This window comes from Aegilops tauschii, chromosome 2, assembly GCF_002575655.3.
Source record: "Aegilops tauschii subsp. strangulata cultivar AL8/78 chromosome 2, Aet v6.0, whole genome shotgun sequence".
Taxonomy (NCBI): Eukaryota; Viridiplantae; Streptophyta; class Magnoliopsida; order Poales; family Poaceae; genus Aegilops; species Aegilops tauschii.
This window is the reverse complement of record NC_053036.3, coordinates 367,343,089-367,365,653: the sequence shown is the minus strand read 5'-3', so window position 1 is coordinate 367,365,653 and position 22,565 is coordinate 367,343,089.

Below are 22,565 nucleotides of genomic sequence, written 5' to 3'. Positions count from 1 at the left end.
TCCCGGATGAGATCCCGGACGTCACGAGGAGTTCCGGATTGGTCCGGAGGTGAAGATTTACATATGGGAAGTCATCATACGGTCACCGGAAATATTTGGGGGTATACCGGTATTGTACCGGGACCACCGGAGGGGTTCCGGGGGTCCACCGGGAGGGTCCACTTGCCCCGGAGGGCCTTATGGGCTGTATGTGGAAGGGAACCAGCCCCTAAGTGGGCTGGGCGCCATCCCCCTAGGGCCCATGCGCCTAGGGTTGGGGGAACCCTAAAGGGGGGCGCCCCCCTTGCTTGGGGGGCAAGCCCCCTCCCCCTTGGCCGCCGCCCCCCCTCTAGATCTCATCTAGAGGGGCCGGCCCCCTTCCCCCTTCTCCCTATAAATAGAGGGGTGGAGGGAGGGCTGCAGCACCACATCCAAGGCGCAACCCCTCCCCTCCCCAACACCTCTCCTCCTCCGCGTGAGCTTGGCGAAGCCCTGCCGGAGAACTGCCACTCCACCACCACCACGCCGTCGTGCTGCTGTTGGAGCCTTCTTCCTCAACCTCTCCCTCCTCCTTGCTGGATCATGGCGCGGGAGACGTCACCGGGCTGCACGTGTGTTGAACGCGGAGGCACCATTGTTTGGTGCTTGGATCGGATTCTGCCGCGATCTGAATCGCTACGTGTATGACTCCTCCAACCGTGTTCTTGCAACGCTTCCGCATCGCGATCTTCAAAGGTATGAAGATGCACTCCCCTCTCGTTGCTAGTAAACTCCATATATTGATCTTGGTGATGCGTAGAAATTTTTAAATTTCTGCAACGATCCCAACACTGAGCGCTTTCACGAAATCCACCCAACTTTTGGCAAGGCGTGTGGGGGCCCACCCGGGTACCCCACACCGAAAATGAACGAAATCCGACAACGAACGCACGTTGCGTCACGTCCGGGCACTGTTTTAGGGATTTTCGGCCTGGAAAATCATAGAAAATCCATACAGTGTCGAAACACGAATTTTTTTGGCGTGCATGCATGCCATGGTCATTGTAGCCCATGGAAAAAAATAAGCCCGTTTGGCGGATGCGAAGGAGAGACATACAACCGGGGTCCATCCCCCCTTACTCAAACCACCGGCTTCCACATGAAGTACCTGAGTGCTTTCTCGGAATCTACCGAACTTTTGGCAGATCGTTTGGGGCTGTGACGCCCCCGATTCAATCGTACACTAATCATGCACGCAAACGTGTACGATCAAGATCAGGGACTCGCGGGAAGATATCACAACACAACTCTAAAAATATAAATAAGTCATACAAGCATCACAAGCCAGGGGCCTCGAGGGCTCGAATACAAGTGCTCGATCATAGACGAGTCAGCGAAAGCAACAATATCTGAGTACAGACATAAATTAAACAAGCTTGCCTTAAGAAGGCTAGCACAAACTGGGGTACAGATCGAAAGAGGCGCAGGCCTCCTGCCTGGGATCCTCCTAAACTACTCCTGGTCGTCGTCAGCGGCCTGCACGTAGTAATAGGCACCTCCGGTGTAGTAGGAGTCATCGTCGACGGTGGCGTCTGGCTCCTGGGCTCCAGCATCTGGTTGCGACAACCAGGAATAAAGGAAAGGGGGGGGAAGGGGGAGAAAAGCAACCGTGAGTACTCATCCAAAGTACTCACAAGCAAGGATCTACACTAATTATGCATGGGTATCTGTGTAAAGGGGCAATATCAGTGGACTGAATTGCAGAATGCCAGAATAAGAGGGGGATAGCTAATCCTATCGAAGACTACGCTTCTGGCAGCCTCCATCTTGCAGCATGTAGAAGAGAGTAGATGGTAAGTTCACCAAGTATCAGCGCATAGCATAATCCTACCCGGCGATCCTCTCCTCGTCGCCCTGTTAGAGAGCTACCACCGGGTTGTATCTGGCACTTGGAAGGGTGTGTTTTATTAAGTATCCGGTTCTAGTTGTCATAAGGTCAAGGTACAGCTACAAGTCGTCCTGTTATCGAAGATCACGGCTATTCGAATAGATAAACTTCCCTGCAGGGGTGCACCACATAACTCAACACGCTCGATCCCAATCGGCCGGACACACTTTCCAGGGTCATGCCCGGCCTCGGAAGATCAACACGTCGCAGCCCCACCTAGGCACAACAGAGAGGTCAGCACGCCGGTCTAAATCCTATGGCGCAGGGGTCTGGGCCCATCACCCAATGCACACCTGCACGTTGCGTGGGCGGCCGGAAGCAGACCTAGCCTAGCAGGCGTTCAAGTCCAATCCGGCGTGCGCCGCTCAATCGCTGACGTCATGAAGGCTTCGGCTGATACCACGACGCCGAGTGCCCATAACTGTTCCCGCGTAGTTGGTTAGTGCGTATAGGCCAGTGGCCAGACTCAGATCAAATACCAAGATCTCGTTAAGCATGTTAAGTATCCGCGAATGCCGAACAGGGCCAGGCCCACCTCTCTCCTAGGTTGTCTCAACCTACCCTGTCGCTCTGCCACAAAGTAACAGTCGGGGGCCGTCGGGAACCCAGGCCCACCTCTACCGGGATGGAGCCACCTGCCCCTTCAACCCCCATCTCCGACCAGTATCATAAGTAATGTAACAGTATAAAGTATATAGCATATGCCCGTGATCACCTCCCGAAGTGATCGGCCCAGTAGTATAGCATGGCAGACGGACAAGAGTGTAGGGCCACTGATGGAATACTAGCATCCTATACTAAGCATTTAGGATTGCAGGTAAGGGTAACAACTGTAGCAACAATGACAGGCTATGCATCAGAATAGGATTAACCGAAAGCAGTAACATGCTACACTACTCTAATGCAAGCAGTAGAGAGAAGGAATAGGCGATATTTGGTGATCAAGGGAGCGGGCTTGCCTGGTTGCTCTGGCAAGGAGGGCTCGTCGTCCATGTAGTCGATCACAGGGGTACCGGCAGCGGTCTCGGGGTCTACCGGAAAGAAGTAACGGGGGGAACACAATAAATAACAGAGCAAACAAAGCGTCACAAAGAATAACATGGCAATATGCGGTGCTAGGGGTGACCTAACGCAGTAGTAGGTGCTACCGGCGAAAGGGGAAAGCATCCGGGAAAGTATTCCCGGTGTTTCGCATTTCCGGACAGATGAACCGAAGGGGAAAAGTTGCGTGTTTGCTATGCTAGGGAGGTGTGGCGGACGAACGGGCTGCGTATCCGGATTCGTCTCGTCATTTTGAGCAACTTTCATGTACAAAGTATTTTCATCCGAGGTACGGTTTATTTTATATTATTTTTCAAAGTTTTAATTCATTTTTAGAATTAACAAAATTAGTTTAACTAGGAAATGCCATTATGACATGAGCATGACATCAGGGTGATGTCAGCAGTCAACAGTCAGTTGACTTGGTCAAACTAACGCGTGGGTTCGTTCTGTCATAGACCGATAACTAATTAAAAGTTACTTAGTTTAATTAGCAGGTTAAGTAAATTTAACTAGTTAACTAATCAGGATTTAAATAATCAATTAATTAATTAATATTTGTATTTATTTATTTATCTATTTATTTTTAATTCTTTTTTATCCTTCTTCTTTTTTTCTAAACGTCCAGGGGCGTGGGGCCCCCATGTCATAGTCTAAGGTGGCCACCACACATGGGCGCATGCTAACGGGCTAATGGGCGCAGGCGTCGGACGCGACCATCGGGCACAGCCGACGACTAGGGCGCCGCGGAGGCGGGAGCGGCTGTCGGTGGTGAGCAGCACGACAAAGAAGCAGCGGCAGCAGCTGCGGGGGTGAGCCATCGGGCATGACACGGGACTTGGCTGCCGCGGGGGGAGCAGCAGGGGTGCGGTGGCGATGGTGATTGGCGAGCAGCGAGCGGGGCAGTAGCAAGCATGCAGCGGGAGCGGCAGGGGAAGACGGCAGTGGGCGGCGATGGAGGCAGCGGGGGAGGCTGCGGCGGTGCGGGCCACGGCAGGTGCGAGCGGTCCGGGAAGGAGCATCACGGCGGATGCGGCTCGGCACGGCTGCGGGCGCGCGCGACGGCACGCCGGGCGAGGCGAGGCCGCGGTGAGCGCTTACAGGGCGATGGTCAGGGGCGTGCACCGAGTGAGGCGACCGCGGCGACGGACTAGGGACGTGTGTGCAAGGGAGACAGAGAGGATAGGGGAGTTTCGCTCACCCCCGAGGCAGGGGTTCGCCGGCGAGGCTCGACGGAGTCCGCCGGGGAGGAGGTCGGGGAGGCGAGCGTCGACGGCAGGCGGCGGGGCGTCGATCCAGCGGTGAGGTGGCGGGGCATCCATCCAGCGGCGAGGTGGCGGGGCGATGGTGGTAGACAACAGTTCCTCAGGCGCGGGCACGCCGGCGAGGCGGGGCTCCGGCGCGGCAAGGGAGGCGGTGACGGTGAGCGCCGGCGACGGGGTTGGGGCGCCGTGCCCGAACCAGTTCGGGCAGAGGGGGGTGCGAGGAGCGAGGAGAGTGGAGAGTGGGGGTTTCGCCCCAATCTAGATTGGATCGGGAGGGGGAGAGGGAGTGGCGTCGTGGGGGGGGGGAGTGGGAGAGCGGTAGTGGCTAGGGTTTCGGGGATGGGGGAATATGGGGAGTGGGGTGTGGACCGGCCGGTTGGGCCAGGTGGGTCGTCTGGCCCAGTTGACCACAGGGCCTTTTCTCTTTTTATTTTCTTGTTTTCTGTTTTGTATTCTTTTCCTTTTTCTTTATTTTCTTTATTGTTTTCTCACATTTCCTAAACATTTTAGTTTTGGGAAAATACATAGGTTGCACCTAATTTAGTAAACTTAATTATGTCATATTCTGAACATTTTTGTTTTGATAATTGAAAACTTTTATTGTTTGTCAAAAATTCAATTTAGATTTCAAAACCTTTTGATCTAACGCGATGTTAGTAACAGTAATGGAGGTGATATGGCATCATTACTGTAGGTTTACTGTAGCTTAATTATCCGGGCGTCACAAATCTCCTCCACTACAAGAAATATCGTCCCGAGATTTAAGAGGTAGAGTAAGGGGGGAGGGATTTGGTTACGAAATTCTAAAGAGTCTTCTCAGTCTTGGTTGCTCTCCTCGAAGAGGTCGATCCATAACGCTGATGTCTTCATACTTCAGCTTGAGGTCATCATGATGAAGTCAGCATTCTTTCTTCGGGAACTCCATCGTACTTACGAAAAGGATAAGGGGTAACTTCGGAAGAACGGAACTCTACAAGGTCGCTATCCGGTTTATAACTCAAGGAATGTGGTAGAAAGTATCTCTCGAATTGAAACTCGGGAAAATCACCGAGAGAGATAAAAGAAGGCGTGAGAAGTTTTAAGCGGATGGGTAATCATTTAACGCCCAACTGAGAGTGTGAATGGGATTCAGAGCAATCGGGAATAAGCATTGTGTCTGATACCAGACTTGATGATCTTTTGGGAGGTGGCTCGTGAATTATATACGAGGCCACGTGCGAGGAGTAACTTTGGAAACCGGGGGTGTACAGGAGAGTCAGGTTTCGATCCTGTGGAACTGTGGGTTATTGGCCCACCATGTGGGTAAAAGTAGGAAGAGGGGTGACGTCTTGCACGATCATGTAAGCAAGGCATGTCAGAGAATAACTGGTCAGTTATGTTGGCAGCATCGTTGGTACCAAGGGCGAGGGACGAAGAGAACCATTTTCCTGCTCGTTGAAACGAGGCGGACCAGTAGGCAAAGTTCTCGTCCATCGGTGGTTACCGGAATGTCATCAACAATAGTAACAGGGTCTTGCTGACAGAATTGTACACCGAGGTGTTTACATAAGCAGGAGAATATTACTGCTTAGATCATATAGATCATAAGAAAGGTTAAACCAAACAATGGAAAGGAAAATATGATTATCAGATTAAACAGAACAATGGAAAGGAAAATGTGTTAAAACACATATTCCCGGGGTATATCCTTCCCACGGACAAGTAGGGCATGATATCCATGACAGGATATAAAGTAGAAAACCCTTTAGGTAAGGGGAGAGAAACTTCATGACATTACCCATACAACGGTGTTTGGATAATTGATAAAGAAAATTTAGCATTGTGCTTCAAATGTTCTTATTGAAAATCGGAGTACCAGTGACATGCTTCAAGATAGCATTGACATGGTCTTCAAGCAAAGGTCGGACTTTAGATACACGAAGGATCCATCAGGATAACTTATTAAACAATGCATTCAATTCCTCATGGAAAAATGGTTAACCTTGTTAAAAAGGAAGCTATAACACTAGGTCCTCCGGTCAAGTGTGCTAGGCATAACATCACCTTATCGGGTCATTTAAAGACCAAAGTTATGACTCTTGGACAGAGTTCCAACCATCATATCTGCTCGAGATTCAGATATGATTGGTGTCAGGATATGTCAGACTCGTGATGCCTGAGAAGAAAAAGGTGCACACAAATTGATGAGATGACATTGTAAGATTCTCGGGAAATGAACTATGGAAGCAAGTTCTGAATCATGAGTTCATCATTTTAACCAAGGAGAGGACGAGGAGGTGGCTGATGAGCTCAGCGACAATTCATTGAGACTTCCAAAAGATGGATTTCCACAATTATGTGAACAAGGAGATAGCATCGGACACACCGAAGTATATAATGAGGTATGTTCGATGAGAACATCCACAATTAAATATTGAACGAAAAAGCACCTGGAAATATGGACCAAGTAGGACGATCAAAGTTAGAATGGTGATTCGATAGCAAAACTATCGGCCATTCACATTCGAAACAATAGGGTTGCTAGAGATATTAAATTCTCACAACAGAGTTCATTCAACACGGGGCCAAGAAAAGAATGGTGATGGCGAGAAGCATCACTGCAACAAGAATTTCTTAAGGGGTGGTGAAATTCTCATGACATTCTTGACATAAAAGATGGTAATACTCCAAGGTAAAGGAGAACAAATGTTGGATAGCAAGGATCTCAAGGTATACACAAAACACAAACAAGTTTGTGTTGAACGCAAGGCAATAAAGTGGTCGATGATAGCACAAATCATCGAGGGCAAGGATGGTATTTCTCATCATGAATTCAAATGATATCTTGGGAGAGCTTAGAATGCTGATGATGATCACGACACACTTGTCGAGAGATTTCATGAAGATGTAATCGATCGGCGATGGCATCAAGTCAAAGAAATGATGAAGCGAATGGCTATTGGAACCATGGGTACGACATAAACTCGAAATCAAGTTTGTTGTTCAAGGACAAATGATATGACGAGGAAAATCGACGTAAGCTTAGCTCATCATCGAAAGTGGTGCTCCGGGAATAAGGACCATGTAGCACTGTTAAAAATCATCACGATAATGATATAGCCAAACAGGCTAGGAATGAAGTGATCGGGTACAAACCCATAAGTAAAGAAGATTACTAAAAGTTGTTGAACCGTAGTGCGGACTCGGTTCACTATTTGGTGTTCTTAGTTGACGACAACCCAGAACCCAGGAAAATTGGAATCGGAACAGTTGATGAAGAACCCATAAGAAGTTATGCAGTTCCATGATATTCTCGAGATATCATAGTGCAATACTCGACGGTAGAGCAGAGCAGAGGGTGGACACGTGAAATGATCTGCAGAAGACAAGTACTTCATCTTGTCTGAGAAATGGAAGCAAAGGAGAACAATCATGGTCGAGCCACGGTTGCAAAGGATCAATTCACAGATACCAGATGATAATATATCAAGGAAATAGTTAATATTTCAAGAAGCTTCCATGATAGGATCTACATCGTGTCCATGGGCATGAACACAAAGGTTCAAGGTCGACTCCCACTTCTTCAATGCATAACCTTCCATTCACCTCTCGTATTCCGAAAATGACATTAGTTATTGAAAGTTTTACCTGGTGCAGTACCAGATAAGTATGACCTGCGAAATCTTTCGGGTTCACACAGATTAGGGAAGGCGTTGGTTCAACCCATCGGGGCATCTTGGGAACTTGTACCACAAGCTTCAATAGTAAATAACACAAGCTCGATAGTAGAGCATGGGTGACAAAACGAGAGGATACAATTTACCGAAGGCATTATGTATCAGTGAAAGAACTTCTTGAGGTTTTTGTATACAAAGGACACTGTCGGATGATATTTCAACAAAGGATCCGACGGTCCATAGCGAAGCTGATGTGAGCATCGGCACACAACCAGAGGAAGAAACAATGCGAAGGCATTGGATTATAGAAGCAACTGGCTAATTCAAAGCTCACATGTAAAGGAATTATTATTTCCAAATCAAAGGATCAGAAGCAAACGCTCTGATTAAGGATGGATAAGTTGAGTAAGCTTAGGGTTAAATTCGACAACAATTTGATTGGTCGAGATTCTGCTCATGTTTAAAATGACTTCTGAGCCGAAAGGATGAATTCTAGGATCTGAGTGAGGATTGCGAGCATTCGCAACATATTGAATCAATTGTAACACCCCAAAATTTTGACCTTGTTTTATTAATTAAAATTTTGCCAGGAAATTAAATTTTTATTTTCTGGATTTATCTTTTGATTTCAGAACCCCTCTTCTCTTGAATATTGTGGGTTTTTACCTCAAGTGGAAACTTTCCAAAAATATTATTGGACTTGTATACTCTCTCAATAAAACAATTCTTTATCAGTGGATTTATTTGCATAGTTGTTTTTCCTGAGCTTTATTCTTTAAAAATGATTTTTCATAACTTTGGAGCCTCTTTTGCACTACAACCATTTGATAAATGCATTTAAAATTTTCAATCCGCTAGTCAATCCACTTCCCCCGATAGAAGAGGAGTGCGCCCCAGTACCAGAGACGTTTTCTCAGGACCCTGTCCATTTGCCATTTTTATTGTAGGCGTCACCGCTATGTTATTATCCCAGCATTTATTTATGTGTTGCAACTTGTGTGTGGTATCCTAAACTTGTGCGATGAATCAAATTTTTGGTTTCAATTATGTGAGCAGTTTTACTGCTGTTAATTTTGATTTAACTATTTTTTTCACTCGCGATAAATTCTGAAGTGAGGCTTTCCCTGAGTTGCTGCAGCGTATACCTCTACACGACATAGATTTTTATTCACGCAGCACCATAACAGCAGACTCACAACCACAACCACTCGACCACGCGCGCTAATTACAAATCCTCGTGCACATTTTGCACCTAACTGTTCACACCCGAGCACACCACAGTCTCAGTAGGAGAGATTTGTGAGTAATTATTCGGGTGCAAGTGGCCTCCAGCACACCAACAGCAGTTAGCACTCGATGCCGCACCTACTCCTCATGATCGCCGCCACCGCGAAGAGCTAACACTCGAGCGGCAGCATCACGACGATCATCAAGGATCATCGCGCACAGGAGCACGGAGAACCCCAGCAACGTCACCAAACCTCCGCACATCAGGACCACGTACCAGTCCGGCATCACCTCCGCCATTAGAGCCTCGTCTCGAGCTCCTGCAAACAGGAATGGAGGAGAATGAAGGAGAAGGAGAAGCGAGGCCAGGTGTGAGGAAGAAGAAGGAGCACCGCGATCATTTTATAGCTCGAGATCGGTGTACGGTGGGCAAGGTCCACCAGCACCGCTCGTCGCTCGATCGCCGGTGTTCGGCGGCGAATCCGCGAGCAGTGCCGACAGTGCACTGGCCCGCGAGGTGAGTGCACGCTGCACCGGCAGCTAGCACGCCGCGCACTACCGCAGTACGGCCTAGATGCCCTATGCGCTAGACGTCGTCGGTGGAGAAAGCGCGGGAAAGCACGCGAGAGAGAGAAGAGAGGGCCAGAGGTAGAAGAAGAGACTGACAGTGGGCCCTGGGCCCACCTGTCAGCCAGAGAAAGCACTGTGCTCTCGGGTACGACCAGCGTATTTTAGTAATTTAGAATTTATTCTAAAATTACTGTATCCAACGTAGAAATATCTCAACGATGGATTTTTCACGCAGCGCCAGTGTTCCACACTGTAGTTTTACACCACTTATTGTCCTCTCACTGTAGATACATTTTATTGCATAAGTAGAATGATTTTTTTGGTAAGAGCAATGTTTGTTCAAAACAGCTTTTAGCAAATCTCGAGGACGAGATTATTCTTAAGGGGGTAGTGTTGTAACACCTCAAAATTTTGACCTTGTTTTATTAATTAAAATTTTGCCAGGAAATTAAATTTTTATTTTCTGGATTTATCTTTTGATTTCAGAACCCCTCTTCTCTTGAATATTGTGGGTTTTTACCTCAAGTGGAAACTTTCCAAAAATATTATTGGACTGTATACTCTCTCAATAAAACAATTCTTTATCAGTGGATTTATTTGCATAGTTGTTTTTCCTGAGCTTTATTCTTTTAAAATGATTTTCATAACTTTGGAGCCTCTTTTGCACTGCAACCATTTGATAAATGCATTTAAAAATTTTCACCAAAATTTGGGGATGTCATGTCGTGTTTTTAAATCACCCTGATGCAAAAATATCTTTTATTCATTGGAGATTTTGAGCTCTACCCTTAATTTTCAAATCTGGTCCAGTAGGTAGTTTTGCACTACAACCTATTTAAATATTTCTTTAAAAATTCTTCCAAGTGTTTGGAGATGTCAGTAGATGCATATAATTCAACTTCATGCAAAAACCCATGAGTGTTCTTTGAAAAATTTGAGCAAATCATCCTCTTTTGCTCTCTGGTCCAGTTTGGCTTTTTCTACTGCAACCCTAATTTATTTTGCTCTGTTGCCCATGATTCTTCTTCTTGCTTCTAGTTCTTCCTACCAAACCCTTAAGTCCAGGAGAATGGACCCATTGGAGTATTTTTGGTTCTTGAGATAATAGCCTTTAGTTTCTGCCCAAAATTGGTTTTCTCAAATATTTGCACTAACAAGTTTCTGGTCTTGACCAACTAACCTTGCCACCACCACCTACATCTAAAGAGACACTGGTCTGGAGTTTTTGGCCACTCCAAGAGTTGCCTAGATGCACTTAGCATTCTGTCGAACACCTTGAGCGCATTGACAGATTTGGCATGATTATTAGTTTGCATTGTGAACTTGATCCCCTGACCTAACAAGCTTGTCCACTGATCTCCTTGCAAACCCTAGCCTAGACCTGGTAATCCCCAGCCCCACCCAAGCCTCCTGGCATGCCTTGGCATTTTGCCGAACGCCTCGCGTGCGTGCGCTGGGCGCGCCCAGAGCGCACGTTTTGCACGCGCGCGCACCGAGTCGCCACGTTCCACTGCCGTCGCCCCGCACTCGTTCTGGCCCTTCCCACTCGCAGCCAACGCACCCCGACTCCTCCCTTGCCGCAGAGCCGCCCTGGCCCCCTCCTGGCGCCCTACAGCGCCACCGACGCAAGCCGCCACCGCCGCTCCGACAGCTCCTGCCATGGACGGCACCGCCCAAGCCACCCGCGCGCGCCAGCTGCCCCCTGGAACAGCTCGAGCTCATCCGCAACTAGTCGGCAAGCGCTCGTCGCCGCCACGTCGCCCTGCAGCTACAGAACGGTGGTCGCCGGCGTTCTTATCCACGGCCGCCGCGGGAACCGACCTCGACCGCCTATAAAAGGAACCCCCGAGCTCCTCCAAACCCCCAGGCAACCACAGGCCATCCCTTTGATGCCCCCATAGCCGGCAATCGATGGGGAGAGGCCGTCTTCCCCACCTCCGGTCAGCTCGGCCACCGCCACGCTCCAGTGCCGTGCGCCGCGAGCAGAGCCCACCTAGCCGAGCCAGCACCACCGTCCGACCCCCCCTCGATCTTGCGGAGCCACCCCACCTCTCAGACTTGATCGGGAACCACCATAGCCCCGGCCCCCAAATCCACCCGAAGCCATCTCCGCCGCGAAGCTCACCGCCAGCGGCTCCCTCCGTCCCCACCTGCCTAGCGACCACCGGGAGGATCGCCCTGGACTGGCGGATCCATCCCCGCCCTCAGGACCCCACGGGGAGGCGCCGTTCGTCGACGGCGATCGCCGGAGTCCCGCCTCCGCTCGGGCAGAGGAAGAGGAGGGAAAGGCGACTGGTCAAACCTGACCAGTGGGACCGTGGACCCACTGTCAGTGACCCCGAGCCGGCCCGCGCTGTTTTAAGTGAAAGCGTAAACCCAGAAGTACGTCTCCTCCATCTCGAAAACGTATTTCTATTCGAACCGTTTTCTTTTCTGTTTTATTTAAAAACAGAACTTTGACTGGCTATAACTTTTAAAATATAAGTCCAATTAATTTGATTCTTTTTCTATTGTTTCTCAAATTCTTTCTAGTTTATTTTCATATTTATTTGAAAATTTTCCAAAGAACTTTTTTGTACTGTTTTTAAACTATGCGTTAATTTGAATATTTTCAAAAATAGGATTTTGAAGAAGAAGGCAACCTTCAAAAAGTGCACCCCCACTTGCATACACTTGAAGGCAAGCATTCTGAACCCTGGCATAATATTTTTGTGTGTTGTTTGATACGGTTACAACACCACCTTGACATGGAGCATTCGTTATTTTATGTGGCGATACAATCATACGCATGAGTGCATAATGAAGATTCTTTGCTGTTAGAAATGGATATGCTGGTGATAGTAATCATCCTCGTAAGCTTTTCATGCATACCGGAAGGAAGCCGGAAAAGTCTCTGTCTTGGGTAGACACGAGCTTGTCCCTAGTTCCTCGTCGAGATGAGTGTGTCCGGTATGGCATGATGAGGTATGATGAGTGGTGATTCTGTCTGTTAGTTGAAATATATTTGTTATGCTAATCATACAGGGAATACTTGGACCTCATGAGTCGGCCGTAGATCGAGTCTTGTTCCAGTAACCCCCATACTTGTTTCGTACTACCACTTGTCCCTGCCGCAGGTAGGGTACGGTTCAGTAAGTTGTCAACCCCTCCAAGCACACACCGTACAGAGAGGCCATGGTGGAAGATACCGGAGGCATCCGGTAGGCATGCCACCTGGTCCGGGGGCATGGGTGTTTTCGGTTGTAGCCGAGGGGAGTGGCTTCCCTAGTTTGCGCGCGTTATAAATTTTGTGATCCTATGCTAATCGAGGTTGTAGCCTCCCCACTTAGAGTTTTGCTTGACAGGTGTCGTGGGTGATTCCAGACACCGGTAAGTTAGGCTGGTGTGTGCGGACAGGTGTGTTTTCAATTAAAAGACCGTAGAAGGAATTAGTCCCGATGGACTAAAGGAATCCGCTACTCGTGGGTAAAGAGTACACCCTCTGCAGAGGTTAAATCCATTCGAATAGCCGTGTCCATGGGTAAGGACTACAGTCTGAGATGGGTCTAGTGTCGATCTTAGTGTCGGTCTTCGGAGGAGGAACTACTAAACCGGAACATGGATCATGACTTGTGACTTATGATGATTGTGATTATCATTATATTGGACTAACCCTTTTTATTACTTGAATTATTGAGTATCCCAGGGACGGTTCTACCTCCTGGATATTCACTGTGATTGTTCTTATTTATAAGCCCTTTATGTGGTGTCGCTCAGACGCCTGACTGTGGCATGCTTGTTATTTATATCCTTTATAAGCCCTTTATGTGGTGTCGCTCAGACGCCCGACTGTGGCATGCTTGTTATTTCTTTTATTTATAAGCCCTTTATGTGGTGTCGCTCAGACGCCCGACTGAGGCATGATTTATCTTATTATCCTTTCGAGGCGTCGCTTCAGACACTCGATCGGTGCATTCTATTTCTACTCCCGTATTGCATATCCATATTTCATATAAACAACCTGCATGTGTGCATCATGGATTTTGTTTATTTCGTGACTGACGTTATGATCATAAAATATTTCGGAGCATGATTATCCATTGTTATATTATACCCGTGTTCATAATGTTTGCGAGTACATTCAAAAGTACTCACTGGCTTGTCCCTGGCTATTGTCTTGGCCAGATTTCTTGCATGGAGAGGAGCGTTGCGATGACAGCCCCGGAACCTACGCAATGATGGTAGCAGCCTCGCAAAGATAGGAGTTAACATGGTCAGCTGTTCCTGTGGGAAATGGAGTCCCATGGCCACTGATGAACCACAAACCGATTCCGCCATCAACCACTAGAAACCAGTTGTTGTACTCATAGGCCAGAATGGTCTTGTACTACATATTATGTACTTTGCTTGGAATTTCTGTATCAAGTTGGTGCCTCATCAGCTAACAGTAATCCTGGGGCTGGTGAGCACGAGGGCCATTTTCTGGGAAATTAATATCCCGAAAATCCGGTCCTGACATCAATGGACTCAAAATGGTATTGACAAAGGTTGCCAATAAGTTTATTATACTTATGGGATTAACCATAATGCAAGCAAGCAAGAATTTCAGGAGCAATAGGTTGCTCAGGATTTTCGGAAGACCGAATGGTATTTCGAAGAATTTTGTGAAATACATGAATCATCTGGGGATGAGCGGATACTCGATAAATGCGAGAATTATCCATAGGGGTATTCAGGCGGCAAAGATCTGTAATGCAATGGCTCAAGAGATTCTTAAAAGTCGAAGAACAATTCCATGCATCTTGTATTAACAAGAGCAGCTAGGGATGAATGTAAGAATGGCAAGGGTAAGAAGTTATCCATAAGGATTTAACGGTGGTCGGGAATAGCAAAAGCGGTGGGCACAAAGTCTCGAGAGAACATCGGAGAGTATCTTCAGAATCTTCTAGTGCACCAACCGATCATCTGGAGTGAAGGGCTCTCTGGGAGGAAGTAATTACGAGAACCTAGAGTCAGAGTTAGTAAAATCATTTAACCCGAATAGAAGAGAGATCAGAGTCCCAGAGTATAGACGAGGAATAAAAGATCCTACTACCACCCAATGGTGACGTGGGCCTGTAAGCCACACAGCCATGTTAGTAAAGTTTTTGCAATGTCTAGACTCGACTTCGCCCAAGGAGTGTGGAAGGGGGAGTCCTACAGGCAGTCGGCTCTGATACCAACTTGTGACGCCCCCGATTCAATCGTACACTAATCATGCACGCAAACGTGTATGATCAAGATCAGGGACTCACGGGAAGATATCACAACACAACTCTAAAAACATAAATAAGTCATACAAGCATCATAATACAAGCCAGGGGCCTCGAGGGCTCGAATACAAGTGCTCGATCATAGACGAGTCAGCGAAAGCAACAATATCTGAGTACAAACATAAATTAAACAAGCTTGCCTTAAGAAGGCTAGCACAAGCTGGGGTACAGATCGAAAGAGGCGCAGGCCTCCTGCCTGGGATCCTCCTAAACTACTCCTGGTCATCGTCAGCGGCCTGGACGTAGTAATAGGCACCTCCGGTGTAGTAGGAGTCGTCGTCGACGGTGGCGTCTGGCTCCTGGGCTCCAGCATCTGGTTGCGACAACCAGGAAGAAAGGAAAGGGGGGAAAGGGGGAGAAAAGCAACCGTCAGTACTCATCCAAAGTACTCGCAAGCAAGGATCTACACTACTTATGCATGGGTATCTGTGTAAAGGGGCAATATCAGTGGACTGAACTGCAGAATGCCAGAATAAGAGGGGGATAGCTAATCCTATCGAAGACTACGCTTCTGGCAGCCTCCATCTTGCAGCATGTAGAAGAGAGTAGATGGTAAGTTCACCAAGTATCAACGCATAGCATAATCCTACCCGGCGATCCTCTCCTCGTCGCCCTGTTAGAGAGCTACCACCGGGTTGTATCTGGCACTTGGAAGGGTGTGTTTTATTAAGTATCCGGTTCTAGTTGTCATAAGGTCAAGGTACAACTCCAAGTCGTCTTGTTACCGAAGATCATGGCTATTCGAATAGATAATCTTCCCTGCAGGGGTGCACCACATAACCCAACACGCTCGATCCCATTTGGGCGGACACACTTTCCTGGGTCATGCCCGGCCTCGGAAGATCAACACGTCGCAGCCCCACCTAGGCACAACAGAGAGGTCAGCACACCGGTCTAAATCCTATGGCGCAGGGGTCTGGGCCCATCGCCCATTGCACACCTGCACGTTGCGTGGGCGGCTGAAAGCAGACATAGCCTAGCAGGTGTTTCAGTCCAATCCGGCGCGCGCCGCTCAGTCGCTGACGTCACGAAGGCTTCGGCTGATACCATGACGCCGAGTGCCCATAACTGTTCCCGCGTAGTTGGTTAGTGCGTATAGGCCAGTGGCCAGACTCAGATCAAATACCAAGATCTCGTTAAGCGTGTTAAGTATCCGTGAATGCCGAACAGGGCCAGGCCCACCTCTCTCCTAGGTGGTCTCAACCTGCCCTGTCGCTCCGCCACAAAGTAACAGTCGGGGGCCGTCGGGAACCCAGGCCCACCTCTACCGGGATGGAGCCACCTGCCCCTTCAGCCCCCATCTCCGACCAGTATCATAAGTAATGTAATAGTATAAAGTATATAGCATATGCCCGTGATCACCTCCAGAAGTGATCACGGCCCAGTAGTATAGCATGGCAGACGGACAAGAGTGTAGGGCCACTGATGGAATACTAGCATCCTATACTAAGCATTTAGGATTGGAGGTAAGGGTAACAACTGTAGCAACAATGACAGGCTATGGATCAGAATAGGATTAACCGAAAGTAGTGACATGCTACACTACTCTAATGCAAGCAGTAGAAAGAAGGAATAGGCGATATCTGGTGATCAAGGTGGGGGGGCTTGCCTGGTTGCTCTGGCAAGAAGGAGGGTTCGTCGTCGATGTAGTCGATCAGGGGTATCGGCAGCGGTCTCGGGGTCTACCGGAAAGAAGTAACGGGGGGAACACAATAAATAACAGAGCAAACAAAGCATCACAAAGCATAACATGGCAATATGCGGTGCTAGGGGTGACCTAAGGCAGTACTAGGTGCTACCGGCGAAAGGGGAAAGCATCCGGGAAAGTATTCCCGGTGTTTCTCATTTCCGGACAGATGAACTCGAGGGAAAAAGTTGCGTGTTTGCTATGCTAGGGAGGTGTGGCGGACGAACGGGCTGCATATCCGGATTCGTCTCGTCGTTCTGAGCAAATTTCATGTACAAAGTATTTTCATCCGAGGTATGGTTTATTTTATATTATTTTTCAAAGTTTTAATTCATTTTTAGAATTAACAAAATTAGTTTAACTAGGAAATGTCATTATGACATCGGCATGACATCAGGGTGATGTCAGCAGTCAACAGTCAGCTGACTTGGTCAAACTAACGTGTGGGTCCGTTCTGTCATAGACCGATAACTAATTAACATTTACTTAGTTTAATTAGCAGGTTAAGTAAATTTAACTAGTTAACTAATTAGGATTTAATTAAGTTAATTAATTAATTAATATCTGTATTTATTTATTTATCTATTTATTTTTAATTCTTTTTTTATCCTTCTCCTTTTTTTCTAAACGTTCAGGGGGCGTGGGGCCCCCATGTCATAGTCTAAGGTGGTCACCACACACGGGCGCATGCTAACGGGCTAATGGGCGCGGGCGTCGGACGCGACCATCGGGCACAACCGACGACTAGGGCGCCGCGAAGGCGGGAGCGGCTGTCGGTGGTGTGCAGCACGACAAAGAAGCAGCGGCAGCAGCTGCGGGGGCGAGCCATCGGGCGTGACGCGGGACTTGGCCGCCGCGGGGGGAGCAGCAGGGGTGTGGCGGCGATGGCGATTGGCGAGCAGCGAGCTGGGCAGTAGCAAGCACGCAGCGGGAGCGGCAGGGGAAGACGGCAGCGTGCGGCGATGGACGCGGCAGGGGAGGCTGCGGCGGTGCGGGCCACGGCAGGTGCGAGCGGTCCGGGAAGGAGCAGCACGGCAGATGCGGCTCGGCGCGGCTGCGGGCGCGCGCGCCGGCACGCTGGGCTAGGCGAGGCCGCGGTGAACGCGTACAGGGTGATGGTCAGGGGCGTGTACCGTGTGCGGCGACCGCGGCGACGGACTAGGGACGTGTGTGCAAGGGAGACAGAGAGGATAGGGGAGTTTCGCTCACCCCCGATGCAGGGGTTCGCCAGCGAGGCTCGACGGAGTCCGCCGGGGAGGAGGTCGGGGAGGCGAGCGTCGACGGCAGGCGGCGGGGTGTCGATCCAGCGGTGAGGTGGCGGGGCATCCATCCAGCGGCGAGGTGGTGGGCGATGGTGGTAGACGGCAGATCCTCAGGCGCGGGCATGCCGGCGAGGTGGGGCTCCGGCGCGGCAAGGGAGGCGGTGACGGTGAGCACCGGCGACGGGGTTGGGGCGCCGTGCCCGAACCAGTTCGGGCAGAGGGGGGTGCGAGGAGCAAGGAGAGTGGAGAGTGGGGATTTCGCCCCGATCCAAATTGGATCGGGAGGGGGAGAGGGAGTGGCGTCGTGGGGGGGAGTGGGAGAGCGGTAGTGGCTAGGGTTTCGGTGATGGGGGAATATGGGGAGTGGGGTGTGGACCGGCCGGTTGGGCCAGGTGGGTCATCTGGCCCAGCTGGCCACGGGGCCTTTTCTCTTTTTATTTTCTTGTTTTCTGTTTTGTATTCTTCTCCTTTTTCTTTATTTTCTTTACTGTTTTCTCACATTTCCTAAACATTTTAGTTTTGGGAAAATACATACGTTGCACCTAATTTAGTAAACTTAATTATGTCATATTCTGAACATTTTTGTTTTGATAATTGAAAACTTTTATTGTTTGTCAAAAATTCAAATTAGATTTCAAAACGTTTTGATCTAATGCAATGTTAGTAACAGTAATGGAGGTGACGTGGCATGATTACTGTATGTTTACTGTAGCTTAATTATCCGGGCGTCACAGGGGACCACCCGGGTACCCCACGCTAAAAATGAACAAAATCCGACAACGAACGCACGTTGCGTCACGTCCGGGCAGTGTTTTAGGGGTTTTCGGCCCGGAAAATCGTTGAAAATCCATACGGTGTTGAAACGCAAAAAGCATTTGGCGTGTGTGCTTGCCACGGTCATTGTAGCCCGTGGAAAAAAAATGAGCCCGTTTGGCGGATGCGAAGGAGAGACATACAACCGAGGGTCCATCCCCCCCTTACCGAAACTACTGGCTTCCACATGAAGTACCTGAGCGCTTTCACGGAATCTACTCAACTTTTGGCAGGGCGTGTGGGGGCCCACCCGTGTAACCCACGCCCAAAATGAACGAAATCCGACAACGAACGCACGTTGCGTCACGTCCGGGCACTGTTTTAGGGGTTTTCGGCCCGGAAAATCGTAGAAAATCCATATAGTGTCGAAACGCGAAAAAATTTGGCGTGTGTGCTTGCCACGGTCATTGTAGCCCGTGGAAAAAAAAGAGCCCGTTTGGCGGATGCGAAGGAAAGACATACAACCGAGGGTCCATCCCCCCCTTACTGAAACCACCGGCTTCCACATGAAGTACCTGAGCACTTTCATGGAATCTACCCAACTTTTGGCAGGGCGTGTGGGGACCCACCCATGAACCCCACACCAAAAATGAATGAAATCCGACAACGAACACACGTTGCGGCATGTCCGGGCACTATTTTAGGGGTTTTCGGCCCGGAAAATCGTAGAAAATCCATACAGTGTCGAAACGCGAAAACATTTGGCGTGCGTGCTTGCCATGGTCATTGTAACCCATGGAAAAAATTTCAGCTCGTTTGGCGGATGCGAAGGAGAGACATACAACCGAGGGTCCATCCCCTCCTTACCGAAACCACCGGCTTCCACATGAAGTACCTGAGCGCTTTCACGGAATCTACCCAACTTTTGGCAGGACGCACTACTACAAAAACAGCTATAGCCAATATGGACACTAATGGCGCACTATGCATGTGGTGCGCCATTACTAAATAGTAATGGCGCACCATGTGTTGGTGCGCCATTAGTGTGCAAATACTAATAGCGCACCACATCCACGGTGCGCCATTAGTAATTTTTTTTCAAAACTACTAATGGCGCACCAGGGGATAGTGCGCCATTACTAGTTAAACTAGTAATGGCGCACCACTCCCACGGTGCGCCATTAGTAAATATGTTTCAATTTTTTTTCAAATATTTATTTTATTTTATTTTTTAAACTACTAATGGTGCACCGTGGGTGTGGTGCGCCATTACTAGTTGACACGGTTCGCCATTAGTAGTTTGGCCCAAACATTCCCCCGAATGCACCCCCCCGGGTGGACCGCCTTTTCAGTTTAAAAAAAAAAAAAGAAAATGATAGAAATGTCAAAAAATAAAAGAAAATAAGATTCCCATGTGATATGTGGTCTAGTTGTTAGCAAAATTTACAAACATGAATTTTCGACTTTTTTGCAAAATCTCTCGAGAATTTGTAAAATGGGCATAACTTTTGCATACGAACTCGGATGAAAAAGTTTTTTATATGAAAAATCATCTACTCGAAAAGTTACATCCGAATTTAACAGGGGGCTTTTAAGATCTGGAGAGGAAAAAATTCAAACTTACTAATGGCGCACCTGCCCACGGTGCGCCATTACTATGCCGTATATATGGCTGGGCGTGGTCCTCTCCTCCTTACATCTTCATTCTTCTCCTCCACTCCACCTCTCCTCCACTCCATCTCCTCCTCTCCTCCACTCCATCTCCCCTTCTCTCCTCCACCATACTCCGCTCCTCCTCTCCGGCGACCTCCTCCTCCTCCACTCCGGCGACCTCCTCCTCCTTCTCTCCGGTGACCTCCTCCTCCCTCCTCTCCTCCCCTCCCCTCACGGTTTCTCCTCCCTCCTCTCCGGTGATCTCCTCCTCCCTCCTCTCCGGTGAGCTCCTCCTCCCTCCTCTCCTCCCCTCCCCTCACGGTTTCTCCTTCCTCCTCTCCGGTGCTCCGGTGAACTCCTCTCCGGCGATGTAGGCGAGCGCCTCTCCGGTGACCTCCTCCTCCTCCTCTCCGGTGACCTCGGCCCTCCTCTCCGGCGAACTCCTCTCCGGCAAAAGAACACGGCAAAAGAACGTACAAGATCCAAAAACGAGAACAAAATTTGAAAAAAAAATCGTGCAAAAAAACAAGCAAAAAAAACGAGCAAAAAATGGGCAAAAAAATCGCGATCCAGATCCAAATTCAAAATTCAAAAATAGCAATGGCGCACGGTGGGGGTTAGACGGTGCGCCACTACTATTTTCCCGCCTTCAAAAATCAAAAATACTAATGGCGCATCGTGGCCTATACTAATGGCGCACCAGTGGCCTATACTAATGGCGCACCGTGGCCTATACTAATGGCGCACCAGTGGTGCGCCATTAGTATACCAGATACTAATGGCGCACCAGTGGTGCACCATTAGTATTTAATACTAGTGGCGCACCAGTAGTGCGCCATTAGTAGGCAAAACTGGTGCGCCACTAGTAGGCCTTTTCCTAGTAGTGACGTGTGGGGGCCCACCCGGGTACCCCATGCCGAAAATGAACGAAATCCGACAACGAACGCACGCTGCGGCACGTCCGGGCACTGTTTTAGGGGTTTTCGGCTTAGAAAATCATAGAAAATCCATACAGTGTCGAAACGTGAAATTTTTTGGCGTGCGTGCTTGCCACTGTCATTGTGGCCTGTGGAAAAAAATGAGCCTGTTTGGCGGATGCGAAGGAGAGACATACAACCGATGGTCCACCCCCCCTTACCGAAACCACCGGCTTCCACATGAATTACCTGAGCGCTTTCAAGGAATCTACCCAACTTTTGGCAGGGCGTGTGGGGCCCCACCCGGGTACCCCCACGCCAAAAATGAACGAAATCCGACAACGAACGCACGCTGCGGCACGTCCGGGCACTGTTTTAGGGGTTTTCGGCTTAGAAAATCATAGAAAATCCATACAGTGTCGAAACGTGAAATTTTTTGGCGTGCGTGCTTGCCACGGTCATTGTGGCCTGTGGAAAAAAATGAGCCCGTTTGGCGGATGCGAAGGAGAGACATACAACCGAGGGGCCATCCCCCCTTACCGAAACCACCGGCTTCCACATGAAGTACCTGAGCGCTTTCACGGAATCTACCCAACTTTTCGCAGGGCGTGTGGGGGCCCACCCGGGTACCCCACGCCAAAAATGAATGAAATCCGACAACAAACGCACGTTGCATCACGTCCGGGCACTATTTTAGGGGTTTTCGGCCCGGAAAATCGTAGAAATTCCAAACAGTGTCGAAACGCGAAAAAATTTGGCGTGCGTGCTTGCCATGGTCATTGTAGCCCGTGGAAAAAATGAGCCCGTTCGATTAAGTTAAAAGAATGAGCCAGTTCGATTAAGTTTAAAAAATTAGCCCGTTCGATTAAGTTAAAAAAATGAGGCCATCTATCTAAAAAACATATCGTCGGCCATCTCGCTAACTGACGCGCATGCGTGCATGGGCCCGTCCCACTAACAACACCGCCGCGAACAGCGCTCGGGCGACGTCCTTAGCCGACGTGCATGCAAATATACGTTCTATCCTATTTTGAGACTTTCCTTCACCCCGTCTCGCCGCCACCGCGATCTACACGTACTGCTGACATACGCCGCCCGTCGCCCCACCGTCCAAACGGTGCTGGTGCACCCGCACCGGCCTACCTGCCCCGACCCATAGCCGTCTATACGCCATCGGTGCCCCTCCCACCGTCGCCAGCCAGGACTGTCAGCCGTCGTGTAAGTTTTTGTGTGTGTGTGTGTGTGTTTTTCATACGAAGAAGGACATAGCAGTTGCATGGTATGTGACAGAAAACTATTTCATGCAGTATGAATATCGACGGTGTGATTGCATGTTC